At 44.2% G+C, this 27,814-nt stretch overlaps 1 protein-coding gene across 2 annotated transcripts in view; it reads right to left on the bottom strand.

Annotated features, from left to right (window-relative positions):
• Positions 1-27,814, bottom strand: part of LOC146809072 (B-cell receptor CD22-like) — a 417,204-nt gene that overhangs the window by 151,809 nt on the left and 237,581 nt on the right. The gene's annotated exons all lie outside the window — the stretch shown is intronic.

The raw sequence follows: 27,814 nt of genomic DNA, 5'->3' as shown, positions 1-27,814 counted from the left end.
GGTGATATGTAGGGGCGAACTGTGTAAAGGATACAACCCTAGAACCCAGGAATGAAGCCTTCTATTGAGAGGGCTGAAAAGGAGGCCCTTGTTCTGCTGTGCCTGGAGGTATCAGGGCCCTGTAATGTCACCAGGAGTGAGTGTTCGTAGAGGACTCAGTGCCCCCCTCACACGTTTGTGATCCACATTCTAAGGACACTTGTACTCGTCCTCTCTCTTGAAGGAGATCCCCCCCCCCCCACCATGGAAACTTCATTATTGACTCCGAGGCTTCCCTTTTACTGTTTTCTTCTTTCCATTATCCCACTCCCATATATTTTAAGCATCTCTCTTTCTCCTCTTATCATAAGAATACGTTGTTTCACTCACAATAACCCTCGCTGTCACTTGCTGTGTCTCACTATCTCGACGTGTCTCTGTATCTCTCTGTCTCCCTTTCATTTTTACTTTCTCTCTCTCGGTGTCACCATGCTCCAAATGCCTGCTTGTCTGCCTTCTCTTTCAGTCCATCAGTGCCGGCTCTCAAGTTCCTTTTTTGAGTCTTTCAATTTTTTATTCCATGTCTAACTTAAATTACTTCCGTTTTCTCTTTTGACCTTGTTTCTAAACTCACTTTCGTTTCTATCTTCCACCTTTTATTTTACTTCTCTATTTTGATATTGTGTGCTGTTTTATTTGAAATGCTTTTCTACTTTATTTTCACTCTTTCTAGTTAGTTTATTTGATCACTCATTCTTTCCCTTTCACCTCGTTTCCTTTATACTAGCTTTTTGCCCCTTTCCCAATCTTTAAACCCGGTCGTTCACTGGATTATACTTCTCTCATTCATTTCCCCTTCTGCAACTTTGCTCATTTCGTTTTTTCTTCATTTATTTGTTTTAAATGTATTTATTTATTTCTAACATCACGCTGTAACCAAGCAGTATTTTGACAACCGCTATTAGGGCGCTAGAAACGAGCACCAATTATTTATGATCCATTGTATCTTAGAAATGTGTAGAATTACCTTTGCTGCCCACTATTCATTACTTTTAAGGTTAGACAGCACATTGACAGCACCAGGCAAACCAATGCCATTCCACCCAGCTCTCCACACGACACACTCACATGCCCACATTCAAGGCATCGTCATTTGTGGATGTCAGAGACCTGGTTCAGCTCTCAACATAAACACTCAAAAAGACAGTGTGCTTCCTTTGAAATCCTCAGCCACAGATAACACTGTTCTCCTTGAAGTCCAAAATTCCCTCAGTCACTCATGAAGAACGTGCTCCTCCTGAAATCCCTCAATTGAGAAGCACTCATGCCAGTTTACAAAATAGAGAAAGCCTTATTCACACAAAGGTCTTTCCAGAAAACTGGATAGATTCCTGCAGTAGAAGAGAAAGACATTCTAGACCGTGCCACAGTCCTGGTATATCACCCACCCTACCATTCGGTGGAAATATTAGCAAAATGGCCAGATGTGTGCATGGGCTCTCTTCTTCTGTTCAGGACATTGGTGCTACCCCTGGCGCTATCTAAGTACACATACAACATATCATCCAGGGTCTAGACAAGATCAATGCAAAATGACTTCCAAATGGCTGTGAATCCAGAGATTGAGTAGCTTGGGAGTTGCAACAACATCCTCATCACAGACAGTGAAGCTGTCGGAAGCTTTCAGCACATAGTCCATCAAGTTTTTATTACTATCATATTGTGCTTGGGATTCAGCAGCCCCTTGATTGCCTGATTTTCATCAGACTTCTCCACATGAAGCGTGAGCCAAATAGCATCTACCAGCCCTAGTAGCTATAAGTAATAAGCAGAGTTTGTCAAGGATCCATCGCCTCCCCTGTGGTGTTCAACATTCTCAATGTATGTACAATATAGAAGTCACATTTCATTACAGGAAGAGAAATCAAATCATTAATTCAGTTTCCCTCAGTAATTCAATATTTAATGTATTTTTCTATTAACATTTGTTCCTTAACTTTGAAAGAACAGCAGAGAAACCATAGAACTCAGGTGAGTGTAAACCCAGGGTTCCAACTGAATTCAGAAGGAGATTGACCAGGCAAAGGCCTCCGACGTAAAGGGCCATTTTCCAGGTTTTATCACCTAAGCAGGAAAGCCCATCAAGGTATTACTTAGTCTCCTCTGGCTTGTGGCTTTAGGGGGGTTCATGTTGGATTTCTATGGTCACCCCCTGACATTTTGCCTTCAACCCTCCTATTTTTGCAGAATTAATTTGTGTTGGCCTTAGGGCTCTGTGCAGTTTACCACTGCAAATCAGTGCTGGAGTGCTTGTGCTCTCCTTCCTTTGAACATGATAAAATTGGCTTACATCTGATTGGCATATTTTATTTACTTATAAGTCCCTTGTAGAGTGGTATGCCATATAACCAGGGCCTGTAAATTAAAAACTGCTAGTGGGCCCGCAGCACTTAGTGCCACCCACTTAAGTAGTTGCTTAAAAATTGTCTAAGGACGGCTATTGCAGCCTGAATGCAGTTTTAAACTTTCAATTCGATTTTGAAATATCAACCCCTTTCCAAGCCTTAAACTCTCCTTTTATGCTATATAAGTCACCCCTGAGGTAGGAACTGGGTATTGCATAGCGCAGGGTACATTGTAATTAAAATGTTGGGCATGTATTTTTTAAGTTTTTCAATGTCCGAGTATTTGTTTTTCACTACTGTGAGGCCTTCCTCTCCCAAAGGATAATATTGGTTTGCCTATTTACATTTAATATGTGCTAATGTTTGATTGGGAACAGGAACCATTTCATGTTTGGTGACTGTAAATTGAAATTAAAAATCCCCTTTAAATATAAAGTCAGATTTTAAGTTACAATTTTGAAAACTGCACTTTCAGAAAAGTGCAATTTTCCTGCCCTATTTGGTGCCTGCAACCTGTTACTGGGTCACATGACTGGGTGTAGAGGGCAGTTGGACTTTGTTTATTCCTCCAGGCAGCTACACAAAAGAGGGATTAGGTGTGCCTCGATAGGCCATCAACTGACAGGATGGGATGGGGTGGAGCTGGGCATAGTTCAACTTGCAACTGAATAGGTTGTACACTGTCTTCACACAAAGGACTTGTCACTGCTGCATTGTTTGTGCAGACAGGTTGGATCCAGGGCAGGGCAAGCAGGAAAATTCAGAAACTTCAAAGGGAATTCTCTAGAAACGTCTCCTACTTCGAATAGGACCCTCAGACCTAGTATTCAGTTGACCTTCTGGACCTGCGGAAGGAGTTTGAGGATTGCCTGCTGCTGTGGCCTGCTATGTGTTACCCAAGACTGATTTGCTGCACCTCAAAGGACTGCTTTGCTGCCTTGAGCATGCTGTGCAGTCTCAGAGGCCTGCTTAGCCCTGTTCCACTGCTTGAACCCAGGGCTGCCAGAGTGACACAAAAAGCTAGTTGGCTGGCCTCCGGATCAGAGCTTAGGGACAGAAAAGGCTCCAACCATCTTGAACCTGCACCTGAACCCAGCCTGAATACGTCCTATACCCTCAGTAGGTTCCCCTCCAGTCCTGGCCATCTTTGTCCCACTTCAGATTTTTGACTTCGAAAATATGGAAATCTTCACCCCAAATTCCTCCAGGGTCTCCCAGACGATGACACCTCCTTCTCGGACACCACCTGCCGCCTTGCTCCTCTGACCTTTCCCTTCTTCGAGAATTTTCCTTCAAATTTCTTGTAAATCCGAAGGTAAGCACCGACCGGGCCCCTCCACTTTTTCTATTTGTCTCGTGGTCCACTGCAGTCGGCCATATTTTTCGACTTTGAACCATTCTTGCGCTACTAGATGTCCGCTGTTAGTGCTTTGATCTTTCAATGCTACTTTTTATCTTAAATTATTAGATTTATGTTGTTTTGGTGTCAAATAATTTATTCAAATTGACTATTTATCAAAATTGGCACAGGAGTTTCTTGTGTCATGTTTTCACTTTATTACTGTTTGTATGCCTCTAACACAGACTGCTTTGTGCAAAGCTACCAGAGAATTAAGCACTGGCTAATTTAGTGACTTATGTGGCTCAACCTGAGGGACTGGGGCTGTTGCTTGAACAGGATTCACACACCACTCAATCAAACAACCCAATTTCTCACTTTTAAAAAACTGACATGTACATAATCTATCTATCTATCTATCTATTTTATATTATGTTTCCAATTTGTATCTCTTAAATTATAAAGCCTGTATTCTTAATATTTTTCACTAGTACTTGGTGTTTCACAGATTGGTGACATATTGTTTAGTGGTGATGCTCACATCTAATACTCATGCTCAACCCTCTAAAATGTATGTTTGCCATATATATGAAGAGACAGACTGCTAAGTGTTCTACTCAGGCAATTCATTCTGTTGCTACATTTCATGAGCATCTCCATGATAAGACCTGTAAATTACTTGCTGTGGTCTTCACATGCAGCATGTATATGGACACAACAATATAGAGAAGACATAGGCCCTCATTATGAATAGTCTGGAGCAGTATTATGCAGTGTTTTGGCTGTTTTTCCGCAAAAAAATTGAAGCACCTGTTTCTGGGTATATTTTACAACGTATAACAATAATGTTAAATTGACATGTTGCTAAAACAGTAATTTCACCCTTTGCAAGTAATTTGGGCATGTTAGAAATGGGAGGAAATACCTTGGAAGAATCATCCACCTCAAAACAAATGGTAAATCATCAAAATTACACCCAAACAAAAGTATGAAAACAAACATTTTGCACAAAAAACCAATGCGTATCACTGCCTTGAAGACCAGTAGGTAACACCTGAATATCACCAACCACCAACTGGTAAGTCCAGGGACAAGAGCACCAGGTACCACAGATGTATCTTATGTTGAATATATATACAGAATGCGATGCCTTTAACAATAAAAGACATTTATTGGAAGCATTAGTTCCTACTGGTGCATACCAAAACTCGCTGAGCCTCATGCACAACATATCCCTGCCTGCTTTTCTATAGCTCCTCAGACAGAGTATGTGTGTCTTGATGAACTTAGTGTCCCAGCACTTGCATTCCTGCAGTCAAAACATGATTTCATGCAATGTGCGAATGAACATAGGTTCTACATACCTTTCCGCTGGTTGTCCTAGAGCCGCAGAGCTAGTGTACCGATAGCCAGATGTATAGGTGGTTTGTCACACAAGCCTCACATTCACATATTGCTGTGCCAAGATTAAAGTGTCAACTGTGATTCCATGATGCAGAGGAAAAGCTGAAGACATTACACCGTGTAACTACACCAGGTGCTCTGGAGATAGCTTCTTGATGAGTACTTCAGCACCCCCCCCCCCCCTCACAGAAATGTACATTATGGACTGATAGAACACATTAGGTGAAATCCGAGTGTTACCACACTTCAAGGCATATTAACACTTGTCTGACGTCATCAAAAACATCATCATCACTACAAACTTTTAACTCACACAACAACCCAAAGTACTATGTAATAGTAAATAACATTTTGCACGGATGTTTTTGGGCCATATTCACAAAGGTAAACTTACTGTCAGAAAAAAAATGTGCAAGTATACTCTTTCACTTTTGAGGAACTTTACTACTTTGAGCTATTCACCATTTACGAGTGGAAAGATATATGTCTCCCTTCCCTGAAATGGGGTGGGGGAGGGGCTTAAACCTATGAATGTAAAGGGATTAGATCTAAAAAGGAGCAGTACTAAGTCAGCACACACATATGGCCAACCACTGATACTGAAACACCCTTCCACAGAAAATAATGGAGGTAGGGGCTAAACATAAAACCTCATAGACCCTAATGTTAAATTAAACTATTTGAAATGGTTAAAATATAAATGTAGTTAATTTAATATTTAAAAAAATCAAAAAATAAAACCTATTTTTATTTTAAAATATTTTTATAACCCTTTTTAATTTAAAATTATTTACCATTAGTCTTTATTAAAAAATAATTACAAGAACATATAGACATTTTATATACTAATTTTAATAATTATTATTATGTAATATATTATTTTTCTTACTATAGGTGGGATTTTTATGTAAAGAAATGTTTAAAACGAAGTTTCATTTATATTCTAAGTACTTTAAATAATTGAAATTTTAATTGTGCAGGGACTTGTATGGCTTTGTTGAGTCTGACAGCCTTTGTGAGTGCTAAAGCCTGGCTGGTGGAAGTCCCTTCCTCCTACTACTTATTCTCATTTGCAAAAGGAGGTGTTTTTGATTACAGTTTAGCTATTGTAGAGACCTACCGCCATTTTACACTGTGGTCTCAATACATAATGCATATTGTATTGATGTTCCATCATGGTATCATCCCTGGTTTTTACTCACATTTGTTTACATCCTTGTATCCTGTCACATTAATTTAAATCAGACACATTAATGGGACAGGTAAAGTTAACCATTTGCCTATACAGTAACAAGTCTACTCCTGAAAATCCTGAAATTCCTCAAATCAGTAGGTAATCTGCACGTTTGGATGACTAACAAGGGGTGCCATGTCACCTCAGTCACTGTACTCCTGTCCCAGCCACATTCCTACCACTTCTGCATCCCGCACATTACATAATCTCCTCCTGCACAAAGCGGATTTTCTCATTGATCCTTTCACTCTGCTCACAAAATATGACATGCCCTCACCCCCTCATGCTTACATATTATTAATGATCCTTGGTTTTGTCTGCTTTGATCACTGTGTGATATATAACTCACATACATGTACGTTTTAAACATGCTGCTTATAACTGTTAAGACAGCCATTTTTCATATTCAAAGTTGCGCCCATATTTCCCCAATTCCAATATTTTACCACATGCCCGTTTATGCATATGATAGCTAGCAAGAGACTGGACTTAGGTAAAATATGTGGTACACATCATTGCCAAAATATACTCTGCACCACACACCACAATGTATGGAAAATTCACTGAGAAGGTTGTAGTGTGGAGGAAGTTGGCCCCAGGGTGATCTTGCTCAACTAATAATAGGTGCTGTAGGAGGCTGGCTTATTATGTGGGGCTCACTTATGTAAGTGTAGCAACCTGCACTAATCCAGACAATCCGTATGGTGATTTTAGTGGTCTTAGACAACCTCAGAAACCTCTCCAAGTAGTAGCTGTGGAGAGCAGCCTCCAGGCTTAGTCCAGAAGGAGTGTAGAGCAGCTTGTTTTACCAGAACATAATCTTATTGGTATAGATTAAGTGAAATAGAACCACACAGTGTATTTATAAAAATGTGTATTTATTATAAGATACTCACTAACACATGCAAATATCTGCTACTCAGAGATATACACAATGCACACAATACTTTGCAATAAAACAGGTAAGTAGCATGAATACACAGTGGTCGCGGGGGGGGGGGGCAAAGCATATAGTAAAATAGTGGGATGCGTATCACAACTCAAGTCAAAACTGTACCCAGAGGACGTAGAAATGCTGGGGGCCAAAGAACCACCTGAGGTAAGTTACCAGGTACCCCACGGAGGCTGTGTGGAGAGTGGGAACATGACCTCATGCTCAATTCAATTCAAGTCAACGGGTAATTCATGGTTGCAATTTTAAAGAAGAAGGACCCTTCCCAGTGGACCCTGAAGAAACCCAGTGTAAGAAAGAAGGTTGGAGAGCCATCCCACTCATGGATACCCTAGGAAGCAGTATACCTACACAACCGAAGCCGGGTGCATAGATGTGAACTGGCATCGGAAACCGCTGTCAAACTCCATGGAGGACTTCAGGAAGATGACGCTGCTGGAGAAGGTGAAAGTGTCTGGTGGAACCCAAAGGTGGATTTAAGATAAGAAGTACCTGTAAGCAGAGGGGACAGAGTCTATGCCACTCAGGTGTGACCAGGAGGCACGGAAAACGAATGCCCATTGATGTTGGGTGTTGTAGGAGAGAGGACAGTGACCTTGGAGCTGCAGCTGCGTGGACCAGGTGACGCTGAGGAAGACAAGGACCTGTTCATGAGCTGCCCCATGTCGGATGTCGAGAGTAGAGGGGTCCTGTCTGTCGGGAGCACCAACAAGCATTGGCAACCTCAAACAATGTGGAAAGTGAAAAAGGTGCAGTGTCAGGACCAGCAAGGTCCAAGGGACTCACCACAAGCAGGGGAGTCATAGTAGGCCACACACAATCAGGTAAGCCCACTAAAGTCAAAGAAGACCCTCATGGGAACCCACAGGCCAGATGCACAGGAGTCACAAGAGGACCTCAAGTAGCACACCAAAGATGCAGCCCAGGGGTTCAATTCCTGCAGCACAAACGAGGGATACTGGCCTCAAACTCGGTGAGAAGACAGTGCAGGCCTTGAGGAAGTTGACGAACCACCACTTGTATTTCTGAGCCTTTCTGAATCCATAGCAGCCCAGGAGCAGCAGACCAGTTAACTTTGTTGCAGCGCCTGCAGATGCAGGGAAGTGAATCCTTCATTTCAAGGGAGAGTCCTTCGGGTGTCTTGGATCTCCACAGGCTTTGGAAGTTTCCTGTATGGAGCACAGGCACTTGCGTTGCAGCAGACGAGCAGGGCGAAGAGACCAGGAGCAGCACGAGTCTTCCCAGTTGCAGCCTTGGTGCCCAGAGCGAAGTCCAGCGAATTCTAAAGTGCCCAGACGGTCCAAGATGAAGTTGTATCTTGATCTGAATCTTGTCCCACAACGAATCAAAGGACCCACCCACAGGTAAGCCCTTAAGTCCCGTGTGGAAAGGGTTGGGACTATTCAGGGTTCCCTCCCAGAGCAGGGGCTTGACAGTGGGGAGGATACTCCAATGCCCTTTGTCCAGTTTCACCCCTGAGCTGGTTTGAACTGGACGAAGGCACCAAATGTACCCCTCAAGCAGACTTAGTGGCTCTGTCAAGCACTCCCACCCTGCTCAAATACACTAAACCCTGTCTGGGAGGTTGTCACACCTCCATGTGACAGGATATCTTTTGTTCTGTCTTCCTCTGAAGAGCTTGGCTCAGCAGCAGGAGGGCAGAAACATCTCGGTCGGCAGCAGTCCTGGCTTGCTGTCCAGTTCTGGAAGACTGGTATTGGCAGCACTAATGGCCTCCCGGAAGAGCTTTACAGTGCATGGAATCATACGGTACGATTCCAACTTGTTTGATACCAAACATGACCGGGTTTGTTACGGACAGTTTAGAGATGGTCATTGCGTAATGACCCATGGCCCCTCTATTTGTTATATGGCTGACTCACTTATAACCCAGTAGAATGGACTCCGTAAGTTATAGGGGTGTCCTACTCATGCAGGGGAACCCTCCCACTAAGAACTGAGCACCCTGCCTTTAGGATTGTAAAGGCCTGCCATAGGGTTGACTTATAGGTTTTAAGTGTAGTGACCTCAGTTACAGGGAACCTATATCTGTCGAAACTGGTGCTAGCACCAGCTTACACAGGGTGAAATGGCAGGCCTGTAGTTACAATTTGAGTGGTCTCCCATGGGTGGCATAATACGTGCTTCAGCCCATGGGGAACCCCTGGTGTACCTATGCCCTGGTTACCGCTATACCACACACTAGCGACTTATAACAGTATGCCAGTATCCAAACTGGGATGTACCCAAGTACTCAACATAACCAATTAAGGGGAGAAATCACAGAGACTGGGGTCCTGATCAGCATGATCCCAGTCAGACTAGTCATGAAAAGCATAACACCATGCAAAAAGTGGGGGTCACCATGAAAGCAGATCCTACTTTCCTACAGGTGACTTGTGATGTTGCATCTACATGATATGGCCATGTAGTATATGATTGATCCCTACAGTTTATACTCTTCGAATGATACCTACAATGCCCAAATACTGATGAGGTTCCTGATAAAATAGACTGTCTCCCAGCAGACTCTCAAGTGGAGTTTGGAGGAGAGATGAGCACTCTCCAATGACTAGGATTTCATGATAGTGTTTCACTTTGCCCGAGTACCATCTGCTTGACTCAGTACACCTGTTTTTAATGTCCTTGATCTTGCAGGCGAAGACTGACATAGTACTAAACTTATCAGTCACCTGCTGCCAGAGGCTTTGGGGATGTCTTCATCATGAGATGCCTGAGGGACTGAATCTTTTCCTTCAACGCCTCCCCAGTCATCTTGAACTCTGTATCACAGTAGCAGCTGCTTTTAACAAAGGGTGATGAGGCGGGTGGGGGTAGAGCGAGCGAGGGGGGATTAATAATAATGTAAAAAAGGTATCTGACGCAGCTAGCCACATCCCACATCGCGTTGCTCCTGCTGACCATTTCCTGGCTCGCAGCAGCCCCGGGACAGACTCCCAGCCAATCCCTGTGCTGCAGAGTAGTGGAAGGATTGGTCTGAGCAGGTGGAAAAGACACCCTGCTCAGACCAGGGAGTCTGTGGGGGTTTCTCCAGCCCGGCTGCTCAATGCAGAAGCCTAAGTGCACATGTGTGTTTTGGTCTGCCTGAGATGGCCGGCCAAACACACATGGGAGCAGATTCACAAACCCCTTGCGTCACTTTTGTGCTGCCATTGCGTCACTTTTTGTGATTCAGCGTAAACAATGTGCCACGTTGCAGCCAATTTACAATGTGACGGATCTAGGCAGATGTGTCACCTTGCAAAGCCCTGCGCCGCATTATACCTGTGTCAGGTATAATGTATGCAGGGTGGGCATTCCCATGCAGGAAAGCCGTGTAGACGGGATTTCACTGCGCCACTTCTAGAACGTCACTGAGTCAAAACCCTACGCCTGCTAGGAGCAGGTGTTAGGAGTGACGCAGTGTATTGGGAATAGGCCTCCCCGTGCATTTCTGGAGTTGTGTAGTGCGTGCAATGTGTGACTTTTGCACCAACAGATGCGTCAGAATTTCTGATGCATCTGTCAATCCTTGCACCATCGTGCACCGTATTGTAAATACTGCGCATCTATGGTAGTGCAAGGGTTTCGCATGGAGGCGCAGGAAAACTGACGCATCTGTACAGATGTGACAGTTTCTTGCAAATCGGCCCCATGGGCACTTGGGGACTAGGTAGTGCACAAGCAATCCTCATCCTCCTTCCCATCCCATGCCCCTCCGCTCCATGCACAAGATGGCAAACAAAAAATAAAATCATTGCGGAGGAGCTGCCACTGCTGTATCAGAAAAAGTCACCTTCTTCCACCTTCTGGTGGTGCTGATGTTAGAATTAGGAAGTCTGGATACACACATGGTAACTAGTGATGGACTATTTCAGAGATGCAGACCGATGTATTCCTATGTATATAAAATGGCAACCTTCTACATGCTGAGGGGTTCGGGCTGTTTAACAGTCTATAAGAAATTGTCTCAGAGTGTCTGGGGTGTTGTGTTGGCTGACCATGCTTCCTGTCTTCTTTCCCACATCCGCTGCCCCTCTCCCTCTCCATGATGGTCATCTCTATTGGCTTTACCAATCCCCAATACTTTTGAAATCTGCAGGAATAAGGAAAAACAAAAGTGGAGACCAGCCATCATTATCAGTATCAAATTATCAAATCATTATTTTCTAAGCTTTAAAGTATAGTTTCTTTTTTATATTTTTAAGATGCTGGCTAAGCTGTGTAACACATGACAGCACAACTCAGCAACATCCTGAAAGTGTAGAAAACTTTTTTCGGTACTTTCATGAGTGGCAGTCACCACTACTGGATTTGCCAATGCTAGCACATTTTAGAAACTTCTGCCACTGTCAAAGCCAATAGTGGTGATGTTAAAGCGAGAATGGTTGGCTTTGTCGCTTACCCAATGCTTGTTGATGTCTTTAGCGATTAAACAACTTTAAAAAAAACACACTTTGTATTGTCTGAAAGTCAAACATAATTAAATCAGTATTATTCACCTATTGTTGTCGTTAAACCTCACAAGGAACCCGGGCATAATTTGAGCTGCACACTGAGATGCAAAGGATGACTTGCAGCTATTGCTGAAAGGAATGCAAGAAATTAGCCGATTCTGCAACATTTGGGAATGTTTAACCTATGCACTCTGATTGGAGATTGCCCTTCAACTTTGGTTTGGCACTGCAGTAACAGCATTTTCAATACCAGAATGTGATATTTACCAACTTTCTAGCACCCTGGGGGTGTGGAGGGGTTGAGAAATACAGGGCCCATACCCCCTGCCCAGTAAAGAGGAGAGTAATAGAGGAGAGTAGTAGAGGAGGTGGGACCACCATCAGCAGTTCTATATAGCGTGTTCAGTGCTCCCGTAGCGCAGGATATTTACTGTCGGTCTGGTGTCCTGGGGGCCTGAGGACTACAAGGCCTATAATTCCTGCCCAGTGAGGAGGAGAGGAGGAGAGAAGATGGGGACACCAGAGCTATATAGCATGTTCAGTACACCCGCACTCCAGGATGCACCCGGGAACACCACAGAACTGCTCTGGGCTGACCACCACTGCCTCCATTTTACCTTTACTAAACCCACCGCACACAAGCATGTGTGCCTCCTCCCACGCCGAATCTGGAACAAAGTCTACAAACAGCACCTCACCTGCACTCCACCCCCAACTACGACAGTTGCCATCACCGCAGGAAGCAATCTCCTGAACCTACCAGCAGCCTTCGACACCATCTCCCACCGCACACTAGTCACAAGACTCCACAACGCCGGCATCCAAGAAAAGGCCCAAGACTGACTATGATCAATCCTAAAAGGCAGAACACAGAGAATAAGACTCCTGCCCTTCCTCTCAGAACTGACAGGGATCAGATGCAGAGTACCCCAAGGATCCTCCCTCAGACCCACCCTCTTCAACATCTACATGGCTCCCCTCGCTACCATCATCAGAAACCACGGGCTCCTACACCGATGACAGACAACTCATCCTCACCAAGGAACCTGACATCACCAGGCACAACTTCCAAGAAATGATGAAAGCCGTTGCAACCTGGATGAAGAGCAGCAACCTGAAACTCAACTCGGAGAAAACAGAAGTCCTCATCCTCGGCACCATCTCCTTTGCATAGGACAACACCTGATGGCCCCCTGCCCTCAGAAATCCACCCACCCCAACGGACCATGCACGTAACCTCGGCATCATACTACACTCAACACTCACCATGAATTGCCAGATCAACGCCATTTCCTCCGCATGCTTCAACACCCTCTGCATACTATGCAAGACATTCAAGTCGATCCCCCGACTTCAGGAACAGAGTCACTCCCACACTCATCACCAGCAGACTGGACTATGACAACACCCTCAATGCCGGAACCAACTAAAAACTCCCCTGCAAACTCCAGACTGTCCAGAACACCACAGCCGAACCAATCCTCGATATTCCACAGCACAACCACATCACCCAACACCTCTGTGACATCCACTTGCTCCCTGTTGACAGAAAAATAACTTTCATGCTGCTCACGCACACCTACAAGTCCCTTCACAACACTGGACCACAATACCTTAACAGCCGCATCTCCTTCCATACCACCCAAGAGAAACCTACACTCAGCCGACCACCCCCTAGCCACCATCCCACGCTTCTACAGGACAAGAGCAGGTGGAAGGTCTTTCTACAGCCTCGCAGCCAAGACTGGAATGACTTCCCCCTTCACCTCCGGCAAAGGCTGACCTCAAAACCTGGCTCTTTGAATGACCCCAATGGAGCTGACCACACCCGCGCTCAGTGTCTTGGGATCCTAACAGGTGAGTGGTGCACTCTGCAAAAACCTGATTGATTGATTGATTGATGTGCCCCGGGGGAGACAGGGCCCAGATGGGCACATCTGAGCCCATCAGATACCAAAAGAGACCTGTCTTGGCCACCCCTTTTTCAAGTGGCTGTGGGGAATATGGACAGGCAGAAAGTAGCTGGAACATGCGGCTAAGACCCAAAAAATACAATCATAGATGTTTTTTTTGCTAGAGCTGTGGGTGTTATCTAAAAAATATTGTGGTTGCTGAAATACGTCTATCCTTTAACAATGACCTGCCTGGCATGAGAGAACCCCAGCTCCCTTAGACTAGGATCCCATCTGCGCTGCACCCTGTCCTTCAAACCATCCTCTGCTTGTTTTGATTTAGGGGGTTCTTCACTGCCCTCTCCAAAGGACCAGGGTTCGACCCTTAAGCACAAGAAAATCTGTCAAAGGGGCCGAACCCACTCAGAAGTCAGACGATGAGGAAACCAATGGCAGGGAAACTGAACATGATATTGTGCCTGTTAAGGACTACAAAACTTTGTTAGATTTACTGTGCATAAAGGTCATAGAATCATTGTGCCTATTGTAGGCATTGCTGATTATACACCCAGTAACATCACCAGCAGCAAGAGGGAGTTCAGTAGTGGGTAGGACAAATAGTGCAGTTAGTATGGACAAGTTGGCCCTTGATCAGCAAGAAGCCCTATTCAGGACCAATGACGCGCAAAAGACCACCGTGTGGGTTAGAACAGGACAGGTTGGTTGCACCACAGCTTCCATCTCCCATCACCACAGCTCCCATATCCCATCACCACAGCTCCATCTCCCACCACCAGCTGCCTGTCTTTTAGTGAAAATATTCCACTAGCCAGATTAAAGTCAAGCTGGCGCTTGCTGTACAAACACACGAATCCTACCTGGCTGGTGCTTGTGTCACTAATCCTGGTCCCGCCGAAGGTCTCTCCCCGCTGCCGCGCCCTCTCCCAGTAGCGCGGCCGCAGTGAGGGAGGAACTACAGTACCCACGATCCCTTGCGGCAGGAAGCAGTCATCGGGGAAACCCATTTCGCGCCAGGAGGCGTTTAAATCTGAGAGGTCTTCCCCGGCAGAGCGGGCGCTTTGCTGTACAAACACACGAATCCTACCTGGCTGGTGCTGGTGTCGCTAATCCTGGTCCCGCCGAAGGTCTCTCCCCGCTGCCGCGCCCTCTCCCAGTAGCGCGGCCGCAGTGAGGGAGGAACTACAGTACCCACGATCCCTTGCGGCAGGAAGCCGTCATCGGGGAAACCCATTTCGCGCCAGGAGGCGTTTAAATCTGAGAGGTCTTCCCCGGCAGAGCGGGCGCTTTGCTGTACAAACACACGAATCCTACCTGGCTGGTGCTTGTGTCGCTAATCCTGGTCCCGCCGAAGGTCTCTCCCCGCTGCCGCGCCCTCTCCCAGTAGCGCGGCCGCAGTGAGGGAGGAACTACAGTACCCACGATCCCTTGCGGCAGGAAGCCGTCATCGGGGAAACCCATTTCGCGCCAGGAGGCGTTTAAATCTGAGAGGTCTTCCCCAGCAGAGCGGGCGCTTTGCTGTACAAACACACGAATCCTACCTGGCTGGTGCTTGTGTCGCTAATCCTGGTCCCGCCGAAGGTCTCTCCCCACTGCCGCGCCCTCTCCCAGTAGCGCGGCCGCAGTGAGGGAGGAACTACAGTACCCACGATCCCTTGCGGCAGGAAGCCGTCATCGGGGAAACCCATTTCGCGCCAGGAGGCGTTTAAATCTGAGAGGTCTTCCCCCACGTCGCGGGACGCGCGCGGGCGCCGCCGGGCGAAGCCCGGGCAAAGGGCGGGACCTCTGTGGCCCTCAGGGGACTGAAGGAGACGGGACGGGCAACCCCCCTAACAACTTGCATCCGGGTGCCATCGCTGTAAGGTGATATCATCGTGAGACTCAAATGCCATTGGGCAGATTTGTGTGTCTTGGAAACTCTAATCTGTATCATCCCGGAACCTGTATCCTATGTTTATCTAAATAGTTGAATATCTAGTTTGAAATGACCAAGTCTAGAAAGACCACTATGGCGACTAGATCAACTACGAGAAATAAGTCTGTGCCAGTAACACCACTACCATCTCTTACAGCCATAGACCTAATGTTGCAAAAAACCATTGGAGTGGTCGCCGATGCAATTCAAAACACGGAGAGACGCCTCTCACTTACTCCTAATTTGTGTTTTCCTAACCTGTCTATGCACACTTCAGTGCAGAATAACACTGTGGAGTCTATTAATAGTGCAGAGGATTCGTTATTACTGCAGTCCTTCTCGGGATTGCCTAATGGTAATAGCTGCAGAAGAAACACGTCTCCAGTCCCTCTCATTCTACCGACCAGTATTGAAGGCCGCCCCCAATCTGCTTCTACTGGTGGGGCTATTCCATGTGCATTACATCTAGGAAACAAGTCATTGACTCCCCCAGGGGTTGTACTTGCAGAAAGCTCCCTTTTAATTAACACCATAGATGCAGATAAATCTCCTTCCCCAAAACTAAAGAGTCTGCGCTATGGAAGGAAAAAAACAAAACCAAAATCGATTATGAGGAAGACATATAAACCTATAGGCAAACATAAATCTTCAGCTAAAGATGTATGGTTAAACTTTAGATTGGCTAAACCAACATCCAGTACCTCTAATATAACTACAACAGCCGTAGAGCAAGCGGTAATTTTGCCTAATGAAAATCCGTTCAAGAATAGCAAAGTTGCTATAAATGAGACAACACAGACTGATGAGGTGTGTGTAATTGATAAATCATATTTATCGAGATTGGAACAGATTATCAAATCCCTTTTTCAGCCTATAAATGAGAAAATATCTAGTATAGAACAAACCTTAATGAATTTTGATAAATTTCAACCTAAGGATTTTACCAATTTGCCTAAACGTACTAATACCCTCACTCAGACAGATAACTTAGACATCATGGGTCATAACTTAAAATCCTCCATGCTATTGAATGCTAAAGCCCAGATTAACCCTAATCAACATATAAGTATATGTAATACTGCTTTAATCTCTCCGGCTATGCCTACTACCATGATGGGACTCTCGTCCGGTAGTGATGAAAGTGAATGGGCCACGGAAGGTACATCTTCCATACCACCTGACGTTCAGGTTGAGCCTGATAGGCCTACCCTCACAGTACCATCAACTCATAATACACGACCAGCGCAAAAGTACACGCAGCCCCAACAAAATAAGAAACCCATTCACATTAATCTCCCCCCTGAATCCCAATTTTACACCATAGTGATGATAGGTGTACCGCAATTAGAAATGGGTAAGACGGAGAGATATGGTGATTTGAAGAACAAAGTTAGTCATTGGTTAACCAGCCATAGGCCACTCCCTCGTCACATCAATGGTAAGATCACAAACGTTAGGAGGGTCGATTGGGTGGGCCATAGATTTAAATCAACCGAGGGTGACTGTATTATTGTTACTTTTAATGACAATCGAGCGGTAAGGCATATTACTAGTTGGAAGGACAATCTGATCCACAGCTTAATTCGCACTAAGGATTTAAGCTATTTCTACCCATCAAGAAATCATAGCAATATATATCCTAATATTGAGGACGAGGCAAATTATACTATGCATAATTCAAATTATAATGGTGCAATCCTGAGGAATTATGAACCCTTTACTATAAAGGATCGAAGTCATTTTAGAAATGATATATTAGGAAGTCCAGTAAAGCTAATTTCTCAACATTTCATCCTGAGAATTGGGAGGACTTAAATGGATTACATAATAATCATAATACTCCCCGATCGACATATCCTAACATCCAATATATTGTTCCTATCTCAAATAGGTTCAACGCCCTCTATGAGCGTAATGGTTTGGAGGGTGTTGACTGACTGTACGATTTACCAGCCACATCTATGTCTATCGATTTTAAACCTAGTAACCTTGTCCATGTCGAGAACCTTTCCCCTTCTCTTATTAATTTAGATAGTAATGACCCTACAGAAATAGTCACAGATCCGTTTTTAGCTAGCCCTGAATTTGATGGCTTTGAGCACATTAGTACAATGCATTATCAGTTAGAAGCTTTTAATATTCATCCAATTCATATAGATTTAGAACCCATTGCAGCAGAAACTGCGGGAGCTATTAATGTTGAACAACCCGATCGAACATTAGTTCCCATTGTCATCGAGGCTGCACCCGATACTGAGAATGTTGTTGTTTGTAATATGAATTTAGTCTCTTGGAACGTAGCAGGCCTGGCTGATAAAATAAGTGATCCAACCTGGCTCGCCTTTGTTAAAAAAATTGCAATTATATGCCTCCAAGAGACTTGGATGGAAGGAAATAATGCCTTCATTGAAGGATATCAAAGCTTCCTTAAGCCAGCAGCCCCCTCAGCTAGTGGCAGAGCAAAGGGGGGTCTTGCTTTTTTTGTTAATTTGGCTCTTTTATGTGATATAACTAGCCTTAAAACTGTAAATTGTAATATCCAATTGCTTGTACTGAAGCGAGGTAAACATGCTCTAACTCTAGTTAATTTTTATAATGCTATAATTGACGAAGGGGAGTGTAATATACTATCATTGAATGAGCTGTTGAAAGATGGTCCAGGTACATTGCCGTGTAACGTTTTAATTGTAGGAGATTTTAATGTTCATCCCTGCGGTAACCCCCGAGACACCCCTATGGGTGTCCTGGGGTGTAATAGCATGGATGGATTCCACTTTCGTCACACTAGGCAAGGGTCATATCTAAATGACTTGCTAAATGAAAATAACTTGCTTGTAGCTATGTCACTGGTCCCTGAGACAAAAGTCTACGATGTCCCAACATTCAAAGGCTCTGGTCCTGGGTCATTCATAGATCACATATTACTATCTGCCGATCTTGCCAATCAGGCCTCTAATTTTACGATTCAAACAAACATCCACAGCGATCATAACCCACTTTCCATTAAATTGAGTGGGGGTGTATTTGAACAGCGAAAGCACTGTGAAGATGTGGGCATATTAAAATGCACCAATGGAAAACGTCGCTTGAAATGGCATCTGGTAAATCAAGAAAATTTCTATAAAGAAATTAACAAAACATGTGGCAGGGATCTAATGGATTGTGTATCAACATGTTTGCCCCCAGAGCAAATACTAGTTACTTTTGAAGGTATAGTGACAACAGTAGGGTCGCTGTTATCAGTTCCAGTGAAGGGGCAGGTTAAAAACAATCCTAAATGGTTTGATAATGCATGTTCCTCGGCAAGTAAAAACTTAAGAAAGGCGTTAAAAAATAAACCCAGAGACCCAGGTAATATTAAAAATCTCCGTATGATATATAAAAAAACTCTTGTTAAACGGAAAAAGGAAATAAAAGCCTATACCTGGGAGTCTTTACTTGATCCCTCAGTTTTGGGTAACAGTAGCAAATTCTGGGAAATTATAAACAAACCTATGTTTGATAACCCGGGTGATACTGCACTAGGTACAAACATTCCAGAGAAAGATTGGGTTACTCATTTTAGTGTAATTTTTAAAAGTGATGATCAACAGACAGCATATGATCTTTTAACAACAAAGGAGAACTTTTTATCTTTTTCTGACAATGAAATAGAAAAGGCTATCCAAGGTTTAACTGGAAATAAGGCTCCAGGTCCAGATGGCTTGCCACCGGATCTTTTTAAATCTTGTATTTCGGTATGGGCACCTGTTCTCACAAAGGTGATAAATGCAGCTGTAATCTCTGGATGCCCAAAGTCTTGGGGACAATCAACCATAGTCCCTGTATTCAAGAAGGGCGACCGTAGTAGTCCACTATGCTACAGGCCAATATCGTTAATTAATTCTGTAGCTAAAGTGGTAGGTGGCGTAATCCTGAATAGGTTAACAACATGGGCATCAGAGAACAAAGTCATATCCTCTATACAATATGGTTTCAGACCTGGTCATTCTACAATAACTCAATGCCTGAATCTATACCTGATTGTAGGCAAATACACTCTGGCCCGGCAGGGAACCATTCACATGGCTTTTATGGACCTATCGTCCGCCTTGGATTGTGTTGATAGAGGTAAACTGTGGGACATCATGTTAAAGATGGGCGTTGAGCAGAATCTAATTTACGTTTTGGCTGACTTGCACTCAGATACTAGAGCTAATGTCCGTTACACCCAAGATCTGAAAGTAACAAGTGACATTAGAATCAACCGGGGAGTCCGTCAAGGGTGTATCCTAGCACCATTTTTGTTCAATTTATATATTAATGAGCTAGAGGATTACCTGATAAAAACAGGAGCTGATTACCCCTACGTCGGCCGAAAAGGCGTCCCGGTTCTGCTATACGCGGACGACGCCGTCCTTATTTCCAGGACGGCAAATGGCCTTCAGTTACTTTTAAACTCATTTCATGATTTTATGAGTTCTCGAGGCTTGAGTATTAATAACTCAAAGTCATATGTGATGAAAATAGGCCAAGGGTCACGAAAGCCTAATTAGTTTTCCATAAATGGGGAAAAAATTCCAAACTCTAAAACCTTCTCATACCTTGGGGTTCTACTTGATACAAAATTAACCTGGGGCCCAGCTGTTGTAAAAAAGAAGGGCGAGGTAACACGCTCTAATGCAGCCATACTCGGGTTTGCTAGAAAAATGGGTAATAGCCCGGTGGCTGCTTTACTTAAACTTTATCAAGCTAAGAGCGTCGCCATTGCCTGTTATGGCAGCGAGCTCTGGGGCTACAGTCAAACGCAAGCCCTGGAGATTGCAGAAAATAATTTTCTAAAGAAGGTTTTGAGGCTGCCAAGGGGAACTGGAAACTTCTCGGTGCATGAGGAGCTAGGTGTACCTTTTCTCAGTGATAGATTAGCAGCAAGCCCCCTGTTATGCTGGCTGACCTCCTGGCTAAACAAAGATATACCTCTCACACATAATATATTAAAAGAAGCCTTAACTTGGGACGGCAGGTTCAAGGTACCATGGTTGAGGTATATAAATGACCGTCTCAAGGAATTGGGACGGCCTGACTTGTTCTCAGCCCCAGAGATTATAACTAGAGCTGATGTTACCTTTGTGAAAAAATCATTTTCGTCCACTAGGTATTTTGCCCGGGAGGAGGGCGAATTGTTGAAAGCTAGCGTCAGGAAACACGTTTTACTCCAAACAAGCCTAAGTATGGAACCGTATCTAACATGGCCTATGTCCGGCTTTGAACGCTTTTTATTGACAAGGTTCCGCTTTGATCTATTTCACCTCCTGTTGGCAACTCCGAAAGGGGCACAACGAGGTCAAGTGCTTCCTGCTTGCGGCTGCGACGGGAAGTCTCCGCAAGACTTGGTGCACTTTTTATTTATTTGTCCTTATTATACAGTACCGCGGAAGTTATATCTGAAGCCTTGTTTAAAAAAAGTTGAATTTTACACAGATTAAACCAGCTCTTATTACCTTCAACTCCTAAATAGTGACTGCACTTTATATATATGCAGCTTCTTGAAACTAGCCATTATTTTCAGGAATAGTATGGAGGGATAATTATGCTGCTTTTAATATTGTACTTCTCCTTTACTTTTAATCTTGCATACTTATTTATATTTTTAACTGGTTCAATTTGTCTGCTGTTCTGGTTTTATAATAATTTCGTAATTTATCTTGTCTCATAACTTTGCTGTCCAAAAACGGAACTGGAGGATTTATCCTTTTTATTGTTTATTTGTGAAATCTTGCTCATGATTGTATGTCTGTGATATGAACTTTTTTAATTGTTTATCTGTGAAATTTGGTTTATGATTGTATAACTGTGACATGAACTTTTATGATTGTAAAGACTACAATCGAATAAAGATATTTGATTTGAAGTCAAGCTGCCAGGCTATCTTTATAGATACATGAGACCTAAAATGTATCCGCCTGATTGGATTTTCAAGCCTAGCACAATGCATTCACCCATTGCTAAACCACCTATTTGTGTAGAAATTATACCCTAAATAGAATGTAGGCTCTAGCAGATTTAGGGGATGATGACTGCAATTCAGATCTTAAAGAGACCTTTATTATGAAGTCTGTTGAGCCATTGGCATCTTTGTCAGGTCCAAAAGGGCTTAACCAATTGGCTAAGATTAAAATAGTCAGCTGGACTGAGGTAGAGCTTCTAACCAAACTAAAGGATATAAAACTTGCTAGAGTTTTCCAGAGTTTTTGACATTATCTTTTTACAAGAAACGTGGACTATTGAGAATATATTTAGGGATGGCTTTGCGTGTTTTACCCCAGCTGATATTGTTTCATCTTCTGGCAGAGCTAAAGAAGGACTAGCCTGCTGGTTTAAAACGACATTATCTTGCACTATAATGGAATTCCCAGTTAATAGCTTGATGAAAGCCTGTGTATAGTAATGATCATGTTCTTGTATTGATAATCTGAAATATCGTATCCTATTCTCTTTATTGAGGATGTACATAATTTGAATATTGATCAAAGGGAAATATATCAGCTCTTTGTAGGGGGTGATTTTATTGCCAAGTTGGGAACCCTGTGCTCCTATGTTAATACCTTTATTTGTTTTAATGAAAATTTTTGCCCTACTAATTAGGACACTAGTGGGAAATCATTAATTAAATCAAGTCAATTTCAATTCAATTTACTTTATTTAATTAATTTGAGTTAATCATAAAAGTTCAGAAATACATCATGAGTATATGCAATAAAAAAGCCAAAGGTGAGAGTTAAAAAAACATTAAAAACAGTATAAAAGTATTAGGAAAGACGATTCATCTCAGCAAATGTACAATTTCCTGGTTTAATTAATTATTTAGCATTTTATATAATGCCCTGAATCTTGCAACATTGGGGATTCAATGCTCCCTATGTTTGTGGGACATAGGGGAGCCTGAACCATAGATTATGTTTTTGTTTCAAGATCACTTAGTCACTGTATTTTAAGACCATCTGTCATTTTTAATAACTATTTTGACCATAACCCCCTGACTGTGACCCTGATTACGCTAAAAGAGAGAACATTTGTCAAAATAGATGATCAGGTCAAGATGAAAACTAAGGATACTGGCAGACCGCTAGTAGAAGGGGGCAGGTGTTGCACATTTACTCCAATAGCTAATTAGAGACAATTTGTACCTTTTGCTTAGCTGTCATTAGACATAACTCCAGCAGATGCCAATAGGCTGGGTGTGGAAATTCTGGACCTCCTTATGAGACCTAATAAAACATCTAACCAGGAGCCTATGGTGTGGTTTGATGAGACAAGTAGAGCTGCAAAGCGGCCACTCCAAAAAGCCTTAAAAAGAGCACCCAAGGATAGACTTCTAATTGCCCAATGTAGAACTGACTATAGAAATGCATGTAAAAAAGGAAGTAAGAGTTGCAGATGGAGGGTTGGGAAGTCTTGGTTGTTTTGTGTCAGTTATAGAGATGTAAGTGACTTCTGCAAAATGCCTAGCTCAATTATAACTTCAGGCAACACATCCTGAGGCTGTCAGCAAACACTTCCCCTGATCCATGGGTAGAGCATTATAGCAAAATCTGTGGCACCCTGCAAAACAGCCACATTAGACCTTATTAAAAAAAAAAAAGGGGCAACTAGGATGACCTACTGTGCTATCACCCTATTTCATTTTTGGATTAAAGTAATAGGGTGTGTCGCTATGGATTTAATAATGGCCAGGACCGTGGAATCGAAACATCCAGACTGAGGGTCAGTATGGGTTCAGGGAAGACGTTGGTACTTTAGAACACTGCCTGAATCTTTAGTTGGTAATCAATAAATATGCCTATGCAAAATTCCTCCCTATATACTTTTTATTTATGGATTTGTCATCTGCCTTTGACAGCATAAACAGATCAAGGCTGGTGACTTTTCTCTTGGCCAAGGGATTAGATAAGGATTTACGGAATTCCTGAGAGCATCACATACAGATGTGTCTGCTGCGGTGACGTTCAGAGAGAATGGAGAGTGCACCAGCCCAATCGCATTATCTAGGGGTGTACGTCAGGGATGTATCTTGAACTCTATCCTGTTTTCTTTATATGTAAATGATTTGAATAAACAGCTTGTTGAAAGGGTGATGGACTTGTTCATAGTTAAGAATAGACCAGTGCTTAATTTGAGCCGGTGGTTTCCAGTGCTCGTCACCGCCACTTAATTGTCAACACAGCTGCTTGTGACAGTCGGCCACAAGGATGCTGTCTGGTTAATTTAGAGATGACCATAACAACATTTAATTAGTAATTCAATGTAAACTAAAAATGACTATTACCTGCAGCTCAAGCCATAGCTTTAGGGGCCTGAAATAGTCCGAATTATCACACTTGTGGACTGTGATAGTTAGTAGTTGTGACGTTACTATCCTTGGCAGCATGGCATGGGCAATGTGTGGTGCAAGCTGCAGTGGCCACCTGATGAGAGCCCCTGCACTTACTTTTTAACAAATTAGGCACTGGAATAGACCCCCACATTCCATATTTCAAGAACCCCTAATGGCTTGAAAAGACGAATTGAAGCCTTTGTGGACTTCATGCACAGTGTTGACCTAGAAAGCAATCATAGTAAATGTTTTTATATGAAATGTGGCTGTACAAAAATCGAGTTCTAGGGACTTTTGACGAATCTGGAGCTTAAGAACCCTGCTTGCATATCAGAAAATATTGGTTTTTACAGATTGTCGGAGTTCAGGTAAATTTATCATCTAACATCGGTGGTAAATGGATGGCGGATTTTTTTGTAAATACATCCGTGTGATGTACTGTGGTTGTAGCATTTGGGGTCACATAGATATTAGTTGTTTACAAATATAGGAAACATATAGGAAAACCAAACTTTTTTCAACAGTTGTTGGGGGTACCCCCCATACCTCTAATACCATCATTCATGAAGAGCTAGGTGCAAGCTATTTAGAACATTATATCAAGACGGTACCCCTTTTAATGTGGTGCTCCATATGGTGTAACCAGTTTGCAGCGCTCAACCGCAATATTATTCTGTTTGCTCTGTGACTACGGTTTAAAGATTTCCTGGCTTTCCTATTTTATGTCCTCCAGTCTTGAGTCTCTTGGAAGAGGCGAACCATTTTCCAGACCAGCAGAGATTGTGGGAACGGATAACTTGTGAGTAAAAGACAAATTCTATGGGAAAGGGTGTAGGACAGAGTATATTGTTATCTCAAAAATTGGCAGACGGGGATTATGCGGGAATTGTAAATATGCCTGGAATGGAGCCATATCTAACATTGGGCAGAAACTCGTTGGAGTGCTCTATTTTAAAAAGATTCAGAACAGGCACCATCTGTTGGAAATTTAGTTAACCCATGCACCAATTTGATTTAGTCTCATTGGTCCCCTGTCCTTGCAATGATTTGTCACAGCAAACTCTGGGGCATATTCTCAAGAACGTGTGATAACCATCGCAAAAGTTACTTAACGCAACCTTCAACATCGCAGTCTATCGCGGGAAATTTACGCCATGTTAACCAAGTATTCACAACACGGCGGTACCATGCGATAATCTCCAGATAACGCATCAACTGACCGCGTTAAAATCAACCTCACGCTGCATAAATTCATGAAACACGGATGCAAAAAAAGCTGCGATGAGGCCAAGCGCGATACAAAAACCAGCAAAAACCAGCTACAGGCCTGCAATTCACACGCATTAGGCAGGAACAATCACCATAAAAGTAGGGAAAAAAAAGACAAACAAATGCCAAACAACAGTGAAGCACAATAGATGTTGCCGGAGAAAGTACGGAGGAGAACCAGAACCCCACAAGCTCCCCGGAGGACCAGCCTGGGACCTCGGGGTCAGGGAAAGGGCAAGGAGAAGAAGACTAGAAAGAAAAGGTTCAGTCCGCAGGAAAACAGAATCCTGACAATGGAGGGGGTAGCACACCATCAACAACTGTTCGTCACCTCCACTGTGTCATTGGCAACAAAAAATGGACTATGGCAGTCCATCATTGGCAAGGTGAATGCAGTCGGAGTGCTGACAAGGACAATGGATGAGGTCAAGAGGCACTGGAATGATGTCAAGCGCAAAACTAAGCTGAAACTTGCCAACAACCTTAAGGCAGCAATGCAGACTGGAGGTGGGAGCCCAGCGCCACAGGAGGAGGTGGACGACATGCAGGAAATGGTGTCCACAGTCATCAGTGGGGAGACGGTGGCAGGAGCTGGGGGACCAAGCACTGCTCAACAGGACCTGTCACAACAGCAACAGCGTGAGTAAGGACCAGGGACTGGGGGGACGGGGGAGATGGGCACAATGGCACACATGCACAAGTAAGTAGAACACATCTGTGGGCAAACCATGCCCCAGACCACCAACTCCCACCAAGAGACCAATGTACCCAAGTATGCAACATGTCAGCACTGTACAAACACAGTAATCAAAGGCACACCGCATGAAAGGGATGAGGGGCAGCAAAATGAGAGCTGCAGGGGCAACTCCCCCAAAATGCAGCACACACACATCACATGCAGAGCACATCAACATTGACAACGAAGTGGCACAATCCGCAAAACACCTAAAACAGAACACAGGACACAACTGGTGCTGCTTGGGTGCAGACACTGGCCAATCACATTTATCAAATGTGAGTTGATAATGTACAAGTACGTTCACACACACGTCTGTCAACGAAATGTCCACTGTCCCCATCAAATAGGCAGCTCCTCCCAAACAGCCACAATGTACCCAGTAATGCTGTCTTAATGAGAACATGTATAATGCGACAACATACATTTGGACACATTGTTAAACTGCATCTCCCCTTCACATTGCTGAGGGAGAATCAACACCTCCTGCAGAGCAGCCCGACCCGCTCTTCTCTGATGACGAAGAGGACCACCACAGCTTCAACTCTGATGCCCTCCAACTGCTTGTGGAGATCCTACGCAGCCCACTTCCAGGAGCTGGGCAGCCCAGCTGCTACGAGGAGACCCCACCCCTTGCGCAGACCACACAGCAGGCAGCACCCACCACCACGGCTGCCTCCCAGGACACCCACGAAGAACACATGGCCTTCCAACGCCGTGTATTGGGGTGCCAGGAGAATCTGGCAGAACAGGTGCGGGTGGGCTTCGACTGCATGGCAGACAAACTAGATGCCATATGTGGATGTCTAAGTCCCATCAGAGACCACTCACGGTCCCTAACAGACACCCACATTTCGCTCCATGCTCTCCAACGGACCATGGCTGACATCGCTGGAGCCCTGACTCAGAGAATAGAACAACTATCCAGTCAGAGTGGCTCTAGCGATGTCACACGGGAGTTGGGAAACATGCGGAGGTTATTGGAGACCATGGAGCTGGCGAATGCAGAAAGTGCGGCTTCCACGGCTGCACACCAGCAAGAGGTAGCTGGGTTCCTCAATAACCTCAGGACCATCCTCATGGCATTGCTGCCACAAGGCCTGGCGCTGATGCATGCTGCTGCTACCACTCCATCCACATCTCTGACCCCTGATGTGTCACTGCCACACAGTGCTGGAGATAGAACACCACCACCAACACGTGAGGCACATGAGACAGCAGAGGACGAAGATGCGGATGATTTGGCCCTCGTGGTAAGAAGGATGCAGCAGCATGCATCTCAGCCATAGGTCTGGCTTCAGCTTGGTACTGCCCTCTGCATCATCACCTTCCACAGTCCCCTGATCCACTCTGCGACACTCACCTTGGACCTCGACATGGACTGCCATATGCTGCTTGATCGCCAATGACACAGCAATCAGACTGCGGACTGAACTCTTCCTCTTCCTTTGGACGTGACATTCCCTGAAGGACCCTGGCTGACCCTCCATGGGCCAACATCGTCATGTGGGGTTTGCATGGCCCTGTACTGCTCCAGATACAACACTCCACTGAATGTGCATTAAACATTCATATTCACACAGATGTGTGATGTCTATGGTCATTCAAGTTTGAAAGTATGGATGAATGTAGGCTCACTGGACTCCTTTACGTCCATATGGCTCATGTCGTAGAACCCGGGGTCACAGGGTGACACATTTCCGAATGCGGTGCGGGTGGCGCTGACACAACAACAGGGACACACGCATGAGTTACTTTCTTGTTCAGCCCAGTACGGAACCACGTCCAGGGGCCCGGGGTCATTCACGAACCCTTACGCTGGACTGGCATTCGCCCGGCCAGCCCACTCCACTTAAGCTCA

Source organism: Triturus cristatus, chromosome 7, assembly GCF_964204655.1.
Source record: "Triturus cristatus chromosome 7, aTriCri1.1, whole genome shotgun sequence".
In the NCBI taxonomy this organism is placed as follows: domain Eukaryota; kingdom Metazoa; phylum Chordata; class Amphibia; order Caudata; family Salamandridae; genus Triturus; species Triturus cristatus.
This window is presented reverse-complemented; position numbering and strand designations above follow the sequence as displayed.